Consider the following 13,696-nt stretch of genomic DNA (forward strand, 5'->3'; position numbering starts at 1 on the left):
AGATACTAACAAGGTTATCTCTATCCATTTAAAAAAATGACTTAATTTAAGACAGTTTCTTGTTTATTGAACACCTGATATAAGAAAAAATATATATATTTTTTGAGTTGGTAAACTCAAAAAAAGATGGAATCTGAATTCATACAGTTTAGAAAATAGACAGCAATGTTGATATTAATAGTCAACAAATAATAAGATGGATAACTCTTCCTGTTTGACTGAGAATGACCAAAGTTGTAAGTTGAAATTCCACATCCAGAAACTCCCCAGGCCAAGTGGGTCATTGAGTAAATAAATCAAATAGTCACATAACAAATATTTAATTACAGCTGTGACAATTGCTAAAAAAGTGAGAAACAGGAAGTTATATGTTTCCATAAGTTTGGAGGAAGTGACCAGAGGTTCAAGGTCAAGGACTGTAAAATTATGAAGAGACTACAAGGTCTTAGATAAAAAGGGCAGGAATGAATCAGATACAAATGGAGGAAAGCATTTTGAGCAGCAAAACTGGCATATATGAAGGATTATATTAAAAAGATAGCATATTTAGTATGAAAGCTAGGTAAAGGCCAGTATGTCTGAAACGCAGAGAGAAGGGGTTCCAAGTATGAAGTATTTCTAAATTAGGACGCAAGATGTACAGGGACGGAAGATATAGCTCAGTTGGTGGAGTGCTCGCCTTGTATGCACAAGGCCCTGGGTTTGATCCCCAGCATCACGAAAAAAAAAAAAAAAGCAAGATGTACTCCAGGGTCACCAAACATTCTTATAAAGAGTGCTACAATATGGAGAATTCTAACATTGCCCCCCAAGATTTCCAGACATGGTTGTGCAGACACCTTTCCCCCAAACATTGTATTCATATTTTCCCCAAGTAGAAAATAACTAATGTAGTTAAAAGATATAAATCAAGTGGCCTTAAGACAGAGACATTATCCTCCACATCTGACCTATCTCAAGAACCTTTAATTCTTGGTTCTAGAAGTCAGAAATTGAAGACTTTGGAGACTTCTAGCACAAGAGAATTTAACATGTAAAATTTTCTCCAATGCTGATTTCAATATGGGGGAGACCGTGTAGTAAAAATTGTGAGCAGCCCTAGAAATTGATAACAGCTACCAATTGATAGCCATTAAGGGAACAGAAGTCTTGCAATTCAAAGGAATTTAAATCCACAAATAACAAATCATTTGAAAAAGAACCTCAAACCTGAAATGATAGAGTGGCCCTGGCCAGCACCTTTATTTCAGTCATATGAGATCCTGAACAGAGAACACTACTACACTGTGCAAAACTCTGAACTCACAAAGATTGGGCAATCATATTTTTTGTTGTTATAAGATGATGATTTTGAAGTAATTGGTTATGCAGTAATATAAAAAAATAAAGAAATATAGTAGTTTTTTTTAAACTTGTAAGTCCTACAGTGAAACTGTCCCAAACAGGCAAATACTTGTTGGCTATAAGTAATGAAGTTTTTTTTTTATCTATGACCAAAGAGTTTCATGCAACTACTCAATTGCAACTACTTAACTGCAAAATTACCCACAGATAACACATAAATGAACAAGTACATCTGTATTCCAATAATACTTTATTTAAAGATGAAGTTATACATTTGTCTTATATGCTTTAGGCTTCAGACTCCTAGTGTAGAAAATCCAGGAATATTGTCAATATTCCTAAGGAGGTTGTTTTCCTAACACCCCCAAATTGGAAAATTGTTGTATGGCTTTAGCATAGAGATAAATTATTGCATGTAGATTTTGAAGGTCAACCTGCTTATAATTATTATAATGAATGGAATAGACCAGAGTGAGAACCACAAATGAGTTTATTGGCTCTTACTGTTGGAGGTTCTTGCTGGGAAAGTTGATGTTTGGAAGGGGGATAGACATAGAAAGAAGACAATCTATGCACATATGTGTGTGGTGCATAGGTGTGTGCATGCATGTGTTTGCATGCATGCAGTAAAATAGGAAGTTGTGAGTCAGGCATGATGGCTCATGCCTGTAATCCTAGTAACTCATGAGGCTGAGACAGAAGGATCACAATTTGGATGCCAGCCTCAACAACTTAGTGAAGCCCTAAGCAACTTAATGAGACTCTGTGTCAAAATTAAAAACAAAAAGGGGCTCAGGGATGAAGAGCCCCTGGGTTAAATCTCCACTACCAATAAATAAATAAGAGAGAGGGGGGGGAGAGAGAGAGGTGTATTTCTTGACAATTTAGTTTTATGTGAATAAACAGATGCTGCAACATGTGTAATATAAATCTAACGAATGTGGCTGAGTTTTATCTGTGAGAATGGTATCAAAGTGATTAAATAATTATTTCCTGTAGACAGTGCATTTATATGAGTTACACAGAAGAGAGCAGCTCCACTGACCAGATGATTTAATGCTCTCTTCCTAATAACTTGCAAAACACTATGAGATGGTGAGAAAGATATCACCAAAGTCGCTTTGAAACCATCTGAAATTGATCACTGTAAACAACAGCTTCCTTTGGGTCTTGCATCTTCTCTACAGTGCTGTTTAAAACAGTCTTTAAAAGTCCTTCTATTGCAGAATCACATCGGTTACACACTCACATTTTTACATAATGGCATATGAGCTTTGTAATGTTTTCAACAACCAATAAAAAATATTTTAAAAAGTCCTTCTATTGGAATGTTTTCTTAGCACTGAGTGGTCCCTGATATAATGAAGTACCCAGATCTGTAATAGACTCATAGTAGGAATCCAGTGTCATTGGACTCTGAATCTAACTTGACTGAAAGACAATTTCATTTTGAGTCTGGGTTTAAATTATGAAAACAAAGTGCATAATTATTTAGATGCTAAGTTACATGGAACCTCAAATTACTTTTCTCAAAAAAAAAATTGTGAGAAAAAAGTCCCTAAGGAACCCTCTCCATGGGTGTCTCTTGTGCTGCTGGGTGCCTCAATTTAATGCCTTGACCACTCTTTATGGGGTCTTTTTCTCGGAGTGGTGGGTGGTGTTTTAGCAAGCAAAGAAGGGATGAGGGAATATCTCCCTTAGAGACAGAGGTTCACTTGCTTACTGCTTGCTGGAGAATGGAGGATTTTTTAAATCTCAGTGTTCCTCTTTGACAGTACAATTTGCTACATACACAGGCAGTGGTGCAGGACCTCTATGTCAATTTGGAGAAAAGTGGAACTGTCCCAAACAGGATAATACTTGTTGGCTATAAGTAATGAAGTTTTGTTTGTTTGTTTGTTTTTATCTCTGACCAAGGAGTTTCATGCCTTTTCCTAGCATCAGTAAAAAGTATATTAAGCATAATTGATTAGAGTATTAAGAGAAAATATTAAAATTTTAGTCCTGAGAAAAATGCTTAAGGTTTTATATTTTGCTTAAATATACCAGTTTCATTACTTCTAATACTACATTCCCAAATATTTTTTACAAAAACACCACTTTTATTTACATAGATGATGATAATAACTTTACGGCTTACAAAGTTTTTTAAAAGGTTGCTTTAACTTGCTCAGCCTTTTAAGGTATGTATGGAAGATGAATGAAAACCCATTGCTGAGAAGGTTTCTGCAATTTTCTCAAGGCAATATAGCATTTAAAACATACGTCCAATGCTTATAATGTGAGCATCACCCTTCTGCTTATATACACACACATAGTGTGTTTGTGTGTGTGTGTGTGTGTGTGTGTGTGTAAGATAAGCAATCACACACAGTTCTATCATGTATAATGAGGACAAATAGTGAGGATACCTGTTTCTTGTCATAAAATAGACATGACATAACTGTGTTTTCTTTCACTTGCTTTATTTTGTGGCTCAAATATGTTCATTAAAATAATTTTGGAAATTTTAATTACACTGTCAGTGATTAAGTTTAGGATAAAAGGAAGAAAATGGTAGAATCATGAAAAACATTCGCTGAGAACTGACTCCATTTGCCTAGAGACCCGGGTATGAGAAACTTGCATTGAATCAAATCCTGGATTCTTGTTTCCTTGGATAAAAATAATAAAATTTATTTTAAAGTACTTTCCAATATGTTTTTACAGATATGCTTGCAAAGCTCTGACTACCATATTTTAAGTTTATGTACAAACTCTGTATGGTCTTTATTGTTAATTCCTCGGATTCATTATCAATACCTAGATTGGAGCTTTTAATTGTCAAGGCAGAAGATTTTTGAAGGGATAAGTGGGTAAAAATCTCTAGGTAAGAGATGAAGTTGCCCATTTTTCAGTACTTGGTGTCTAGCGCAGTGTCTTAACATAGAGAAAGCATATGGCATTCACACACAAATACACACACACACAACACACACACACACACACAATAAATACAAATAAAAATAAAGAGAGGGAGTGAGAAAAGAACTGAATGATGAAGTCAAGGGACCTCTTCTTAAGAAAGAAGAGGAAGCAGGCGTAAGCCTTAGGCAACTTTTGAATAGATCTTGTCTCATTCGCTCAGATGACATCAAATTGACAAAATAATAAGGATAGAAGAAATGTAGATGTCTCTATTTATTTGTAATGAGAATGAGTGTAGAAGAGAATAGGAAGATTGGCTGAACAAAGGAGGGAAATTTACATCAAAAAATGAAAGAGGACTAAAGAAATTTTAAGATAGAAATGGAAAAAAGAAGAACCAAGAAGAAAGGTAGGGAGAGAGACTTGGGAAAAGAAAAGTCAGATATTTATTCTGGTGTCACTTTTATTCTACATGATTAGTAAATCAACTGGAGAGACTGACCCTTTGAGTCAGGAGGGAGAGGAGAAAATGGTGGCTTTTCATACACTTGACTTAGCCATGAGCTGGCAGTCGCTCGTATTCCCCTGACAGCACCTGGACAGGGTGCCTGTAGAACACCAAAGGGGTGGTGGGAAAATGTGACATGTGACACCAGGGCAAGATCTGATCCTCGACAAATGAAATCTGTCAGCCATCTCCTCAAAGGCTGCCACCTTTCATAGCCCTGCTTGGCTGAGCCAGCTTTATAGAGAGACTTTTTGTATTATTCAGCTGGTTTGATTTTCCTTTTTATGACAACCCTCCTCTGGAGACCATCCATCTCTTTACAATCTTGGACAATGACTCTAACTGAATGATATTTCAATGTAATTTATAACTCTCTACTGCAAACACAAATGTGGATTGTTTCCTAGCCCTGGAAAGAATGCTAATGGCCGGTCTTGAGCCTTTATCATTTTGGATGAAATTAGTACCAAAACGGATAAGGGCAAATTTAATGGAGCTGAAAGAAGAAAAACAAAGAGAAGAACAAACAAATACCCTGAAAGAAAAAAAAATGGGAATAAGTGTTAACTTTCTACAGACATTTGCTAATCTTGTATACATAGCTCTATAGGCAGATACAAGGAATGTTCCAATAATATTATAATTCAAATTCTTAACAAAGTTTTAGGAAATACCATTGAAGTCCTCATTACTCTGAAGATAAAAGACACTGTAAAATGGACCCTTTTTTCCGTTTGGAAGACTCAAATTGTTCTGATTTTAATTTTTGCCAGATTTATCTATAAAATCAAAACAGATCCAGTCAAAAGAGTAGCCTTTTTTTTTGGATCTGTTTGTTTGTAAAACTTTACAAAAAGGGTTATAAGACTTTTGATAGAAATCCAAAGGATAGTTAAAGCAATCTCAAAGTTGAAAAAAGTCAGGAATTCATAGTGCCTGATTTTAAGACCTACTGTAACAGTATAGTGAGAAAGAAAGTATGATACTGTCTTTGTAACAACCAAACATGTCAAAGGGATCCAGAAATGTACCCAAACACATGGTTACTTGATTTACACAGAGTCACCAAAGTAATGAGAAGGGGATGGAAAAGACACTTTTCAAAAAATAATACAGGAATACTGTTGAGTATGTAACTGAAACTGAATTTCTGAATGATAAGAAAATGCCAGTGTTGCAAACCAAATATATTAGGAGAACTCCAAATGGCCTCATCACTGCCAATACTTGGCCTTTTATACAACTCATTACAGCCTTTCTGTAGGGGTGAGATTATGCCATGTGTCCATTTTGATATTCCTTTCCCTGATGACTAATGAGTTGACCATGCCTCATCTCTTCATCAGCTGTTTGGATCTCCACCTGTGTGAAGTGTCTTCAGGTATTAGGACCCACTCTCCTATTGAGTTATCTGCTTTTTACTTATGAATTTGTAGGAGTTCTTTTTATTCATTCTGCTACACATACTTTGAATACCTTCCTTTATTCTACTAGGATATCCACTCTCTTAATGGATCCTTTCCATAAACATAAGTTCTCAATTTTAATATACTCTGAGGAACACATTTTAGTTTTTCATGTTTGTCACCTTCACTATCCTGTTTAGAAAAATCTTTGTCTTCTCTAAAGTAATAATGATGTTCTTTTATGCAGCTTTTAAATGCTACATTATTCCCTCTTTTATATTCGGTTCCATAATACATCTGGAATTAATTTTTATGGTATGTGGTAAAGGTCAAGATCTACCTCTTTTTTCTCTTATGATTATACAATTGGCCCATTGCCCTTCATGGAAAAGACCTTCTATTGTACTTCAGTGTTGCTTTTAGAGAATGGTTAAAAAAAGGTCAAAAGAGAAAAATACTGATTTTATCTACATAATCCATAATCTGCATAATCCATAGGTATATGACTTTATCTAGAGAATGTGAAATCCATAAAGATTTGAACTAAATATTTATGCACTTTGTTGCTTTTAAGTTACACTTTAATTCAAAAGTAATTGTATCATGTATATTCATATAACTTTGGTACACACACACACACACACACACAAATATTTAAGTCAATAATATTTCATGTCAACCAACTATTTTGGGTTATAAAAGGAGAAACAAGGATTCTCAAAGTGGAAACATATAAGTTCATAAAGATTCATGAAGATTTAATTCTTTTTGATGAACTTCTCAGACTCTGAAGGAAGTAATGACTCCACAGAATGGAATAATATATTTATTTTAAAATCAAATAGTTTTCAGTACTTTTCTTCAACAAAATTATAGAAGTATGTGATTGATGTCTGCTGGGAGATGATTGAAAAAAATGATGATAGGTAATTATGAGGTTTCTGACTTGCAACTTGAAAAGAGCTTACAGCATTAAGTGATTTTTATATGGCAAAACTTTTTATTCTACTTATATTCTATTTGAGTACTCAATATTTATCTCTGGATTAAAAAAAATACATAGCTGGTGTTGCTGTCTTTCTATATCTGCAAATGAGAACTGTTCTGTGTATATGTGATCAAATTGATATATCTTTCAGATTAGCAAGAGAACTATTTAAATTTATTTTGTATGATTAATAAATTTATGAAAAAGTACATAAATATTAATCATAATATAATATTAACACAGGTTATATTAAATAATTGAGGATTTTTTACACAAGATGTTATAACTTATAAATATTATTTTATGCCCATGATTTGTCAAAAATATTTGCATTTTATTGTCAAGCTTTATGATATGGTGAAAAATAAAATACTTTTCAAGATAAACAATTACAGCGAGACAAATTTTTTTAAAAGAAAGCAAAATGATGTGAGTTTAAATAAGAAAAACTTGCCCTAACATTTATGCTTAAAATGAGATTTTTTTTACATTTATAAAGTAATTGATGGTGATTATTAACTAGCTATGAGATTTCATTGGATATATTGTTTTACAATAATCTAAATGTCCTATTTTAAAATACATTAGGAATTACAACATTTGCAACTATCTCCACTTAAAATGAAATGTTATTTGTCAATTTAAACAAATGGAAATATGTGAGGTTTTAAAATTTTATTTGGAAACACATAAACAAAATGTTTTGAAGACCATTGTCCAAGAACACACAAGTAGTCCTCTAGAAAAGGTCACTGTGGATGAGCACAGAACCCTGTTCTTGGCTTAACAAAGTCCTCCCAGAGCTCTCCTGAATCTTTCAGGATGAACTTCACAAAGGAACATTGAGAAGACTTCACTTACTTCTGCAGACTCGTCCTCTGAGTTCTGTTTTCCATAACTCCTGTAGACTGATCCACAAAAGCAGAGTACATGACACTTCTCTGAAAGCGCTCCACACACTTCCCAGAGGATGCCCTCTCTCTGACTTGAATCTACTTTCCATAACAAAAGATAGGTAAAGAATTCCTACTCCTAAAAACTCAGCTCTGCATAGTGCTTTCTTCAGGATTAGAACCATTACTGTTGTCACCAAGGTCTAAGTCCACAGACTCCTTCAGAGCAATGTATCATGTTTATTGTTCTTTTTATAATTTACTATTTTAAACACTATCCATTTTAAAGTATGGAAATGATTGTATAATGAATGAATCTAAGAATAAAATCTGAATTTTCTTTATCAATATGGGTAGCTCATTCATTTTAAATAACTGGGAAAGATATTTTATATATAGATATATAAAATATATATAAAATACCTCAAATTCTTAGCTTAATAATATCTGAAAGGCAAATTTGTTCTATTTTCAAAATGTTGTATTTAAGAAATACTCACTACATGAATAGCTAAGAGACTTTTGGTATTAAACAGATAATTCTGTAAATAACTCCCCTTTATTTTCTCAGTAAATAGGAAGTCCTAAAGTAAGAATTCCTGTATTTTGAGATGAATTCTGTAAACCTGCTAACTCTTGTGAATTTTTTGCAGAACAGCATCTATTCTAATTATCAAAAATCACAATATGGAGCTATCTGAAATAGTCTATGTATTTGGAACATCTATAATGAAATGATTTTTTTCTCATGAAAAATGCAAAAGAAAATTAAACTTACAAATCAGTAAAGCCTAGTGTTTGTGTCGTGTGTATGTGTTTGTTTGTGGTATGTGGTGTGTGTATGTGTGTGTGTGTGTTTGAGGAGAGACTGCATATATTTTTAAATATACTCTGTACTCAGATCCTTACCCGGCAATCTTCCCTCCAGTGGCTGTCAGATTGAATGATTGATTGACAAACAGTTTGGATGCCTGGCCACCAACATGATGGGAGAGACTCATTCACTTGCTCAATCCCTCCCTGGATCAGTGGTTAACTTGCTAGCTGACTGGTTGGCTAGCTGCATGGATGGCTAGTTGACTAGCAAAGTGTTGGGGACAAGAAGTTGCACACTGCCTAATGCACTGCCAGATGTGGTTGGATGATCCTCTGATTGACAGTTGACCTAACTTAATAATATGCAAGATAGCATATACTTTAAGGCATTTCAGCTGTAGATTGTCACTCACTCAGATTCTGCTAGATTATGCAGGAATCCCAGGCACATTTGTGTTGCCTGAGACTGTGTAAAAGTCACAATGCAATTTCAGAAATCTTACTACACCTGAGAAACTCAAACTCTTAAATGTTTAAGCTTCCACAATCAGAGACCACTGGGGAAGAATCAGGGGCTCTACCTATGACAAGATAAAAGTAACAATCCCTCAGGAATTTGCTGCAATCTGGAAGAGTCCAGTCTTAGGTGGCAATCATAAAGATGAGCATCTGTCAGTTATTTTGTAGAGGTTAGGAACTTCCTTATTCTTGCCCATGTTAGAGGAATGGGCAATTGATTTTCCTGTGATGACCCAGATTCACATAATCAGACCCCAGTGATTCACTCAAGTAGTGATTCTTACACAAAATTGGTTAAAAAAAGCAATTTTCCAGCATTCATCCTTCCATTAGGAAACTAATCATCTTCTTCCTGTATATGGATGAGAATACCTATCACAGTTCCTTGCCCATCTACCAACTAATAATTTTGGCCCAAGCTCTCTTTTCAAAGACTTGGAAGGCAGATATAATAAAGAAAATTATGCCCTGTTCTTAGTGAGCAATTCCCTAATTTGGTGTAAAATGTTTGGAGGCTCTCTAACTAGACATAGGAAGTCTGCTATTAAAGAATCAAATCCTAGACTCCATGGCACACATCTGTAACCCCAGCAACTCAGGAAGCTGAAGCAGGAGGATCACAAATTTAAAACCAACCTCAGCAACTTAGCAACACCTTGTCTCAAAAGAGAATTCAGAACTTATGACATAATAGACTGTGTACACTTTTGTGGCAGATACTTGGAATGAGAGTTTCAAACAGAATTGTTTTTGACTGACCTGTCAGTTTTAAAGTTTAATGCAAATGAATCCTGTCTCACAACTAACTTTTTTGATAAAGGAATTCTTTTTGTGGTTTTCAACAGGAATATTGCACATTTTAATTTCTAAAGATATGGGGTTTTTTATATTTTTTTAAAGAGAGAGTGAGAGAGGAGAGAGAGAGAAAGAGAGAATTTTTAATATTTTTTTTAGTTCTCGGCAGACACAACATCTTTGTTGGTATGTGGTGCTGAGGATCGAACCCCGGCTGCACGCATGCCAGGCGAGCGCGCTACCGCTTGAGCCACATCCCCAGCCCAAGATATGGGTTTTTTTTTTAATAAAACCTACAAACAATTCTTTATTACATGGGAACCAGTACCAAGAAAAGATTAATTCAATCCATATGTAAAAATATATGTGAATTTTAAATTTGTATAATCTCAACAATTTTTGTTTTTGTTAATGAGGCTGCCTGGATCCCAGATGACACTCACAAATTATCACTTAGGTTGTATTCTGAATTGATAACCAAATTTATGGGCATTCTCTAAAACCATTTTACCATGATTTTAAGTCTTTAAAATGTAGAAAGTGGAGATGTGTTTTTCTAATATTTATTAATACATACTTCATATTGCTCTAGTTTGGTACAGGAAGCCTGTTTCTCAAGTGGAAAAATGAGTTATTTAACATTTTGTATCCTTATGGCCAAGGTATAGAGACTTTCTTTTTTATTCATACAATTTCAACTTTTTTCTTTTACAGGAAAAAAAAAAGTTTTAGTCTTCAAAGGAATTGTGCTGCAATACAGTTTGTAGTTTCAGGTGAAGCAATTAGTTCTTGTATGAAGGCCCTCAATCCTCTATGGCCTTCTTACCCCTAAAAAAAAAAAACATAACTTATAAGAAAACTTCACTATATTTTTAAATCTGTGTCCCTAACATTGGAATTCCAAATGGTATTTGTGGCATACTTACAGTTATATATTTTTAGGAAGTCTTTGTATGAAAAAAATTATATATATACATACATACACACACACACAAACACACACACATTTTGAGAGTTTGCTACATTGTGATTGTGTGTAAAACAGAAGGAGGAATAGGAGAAATATAGGGAAGAAATTTATGATAATGAAATTTTAGTTAAAATATATCCTTCCTAAACTAAGCAAGGAAAATGGTATTGTGGGCCTCTGTGGTTAAACTTCAATGTAGGGGGTAGTCTCTTTAAATTTTACCTTATCCTGGGGTAGAGACTTGGGAGGGGGCTATAATAATAAGTAAAAACAATTTAAAGAGATAATTTGAGATGAAGGAGGAAGTAGAATACTGGGCATTGGGTTGCAAGGAAAATTTAAACTTAGAAGGATAAGTATTTAAATTAAGGCTGAGGTAGGGATAACTTTTAATTTAGATGTGGGAATTAAAGATTGAGATCTACTTTAGTTGAGGAAAAAGGACTAAATGATTGGAATTGAGCTGCCTGTAAGCATGGAATATGTGTTCCGGTTGATCATTGCCTTGGAAACATTGTCTGCCTCAGTGTTGTGTTGAATCACTACTTTGATGTTATATAATGTACAGAGACTGGGTGTTTATTTCTGTCCCCTACCTCTATCAAAAGTCAGTTTATGTTTAAAAGATTGGGAACATATTTTGTCTAAGAGCTAATGATGAAATAAATACAAATATTTAATTAGTCCCCCAGCATTTGGCAAAGCTGCCAATGCCTCCCTCCTAGGCTGTGAGACCAAAAGGACTCTACACCAGTAACAGATTAAGTTATTATAAAGTTTTGAGTAAAAATGAGCAATCTGTATTTTCCATTATCTTATGTAATTTAGGGTATAGTTATTTCTGATGAAAGTTTGTATACTATCAAATTTTATATGAATCATATTGAGCAATCATGCAGTACACCATATTGATCAAAAAGGGACTACAGAATACTGAGAATGGCAACAAATTAATTGATCTGACAGTTTGTCATATTACCTTACCAAGATAAAAATCTTCTAAACAAATTCCTAGATGAACCCGCTATAGACCTAAGGAGAAGGCAGTGCTTTTCTGGACATTTCTTTGAGTTTTATAGCATTTTCTTGAATGTCTTTCCCCACCTGCGGCCTCACCAGTAGAGTTCAATCACTACAGCAGGAAACTTGGTAGAGATTGGGTCATTACTGAGGTCCTTGCATTAATGTGGTGATAGTTGGGATGATTTTTAGACCCTTAGTATTCCAGATATTTTAAGATGTCTTCATGTTTTTGTTTAAATTTTATATAAAACAACACCTTATATTAATTGATAGCCATTGTTTTATGTGAGAGAAGAATTCATTGTAAGAATGAATTCTGGAAGATTTTAAGAAATGAATTGAAGTTGCATGGTTAGCTTTCTAAGTGGTTTTCTTTCTGGTCATATTAAATGATACATAATGAACTTTCTCCCCACAGGTAGTAGCACTTGTGGTATATCATTTCAGTAGATGTCGTCGTCGTCATCCTCCTCCTCCTCCTCCTCCTCCTCCTCCTCCTTCTTTGTGAGGGTGGGGACTCCTTATGTTATTTCTTCAAATTTGTTCTTGAATTATTACATATAGCCAGGAAAATCCACGAATCAGAAGCATTCAGCACAAAGTGATTACATTTGGGTAATTAGCATCCAACTCAAGGAACAAAAAACCTCACTGTATTGTCATAGTCCTTGTCCCAAGGTTAACTACCATTCTGACTGCTAATGTCATAGTTTTTTTTTAAAGAGAGAGAGAGAGAGAGAGAGGAGAGAGAGAGAGAGAGAATTTTTAATATTTATTTTTTAGTTCTCGGCGGACACAACATCTTTTTTTGTTGGTATGTGGTGCTGAGGATCGAACCCGGGCCGCACGCATGCCAGGCGAGCGCGCTACCGCTTGAGCCACATCCCCAGCCCCATGTCATAGGTTAATCTGTTGTTGGACTGAATGTAAATTCAATCAAACATAAGATGTCATTATGGTGTCTCCTTTAACTCAATATACTACCATGTAATATGTCTGAATTAATAAAAATAGCAACAGTTCTTTTTTTTATTTGTATGGTTGAATATACCTAATTTATTTATCCATTCAGCTGAACCAAGGCACTGAGAGGTCATGAGTGTCTCGTTTTCCTCATCTGTAAAGTGAGGAAACACTCTTTTTATAAGCTGGCTATTGATGTTAAAAGGCCTATAAATTGCTGAGCACCCCTACCCCACCCCCACACACAAATGGCTGAATGCCTGTCCTGGAATCAGACAGGGTGACACATGGGTGGGCCAAGTCTGTGTGGTCCCTGGCTTCACCCTCAGTGAGCTGAGTAAAGGACACAAAAGTCATAGAAATCAACAGAGAGTCCATGGAATGTGTTATAAAGGGCATAAAAAAAAACCAAGAGAGAAAACCCAGAATGACAAATCTAATTTAGATGGGGTGTTGGTGCACAGTATGATTTCTTTTGAAAGAAATGACATCTCAGCTATGATTTTAAAAATGAGAAACAGACAATGCAGACAGAAAGAACATCCCAGGCAGACTAAATGGCAA

The sequence above is a fragment of the Spermophilus citellus genome (assembly GCF_964194105.1).
Source record: "Spermophilus citellus genome assembly, chromosome: 10".
Classification (NCBI taxonomy): Eukaryota; Metazoa; Chordata; class Mammalia; order Rodentia; family Sciuridae; genus Spermophilus; species Spermophilus citellus.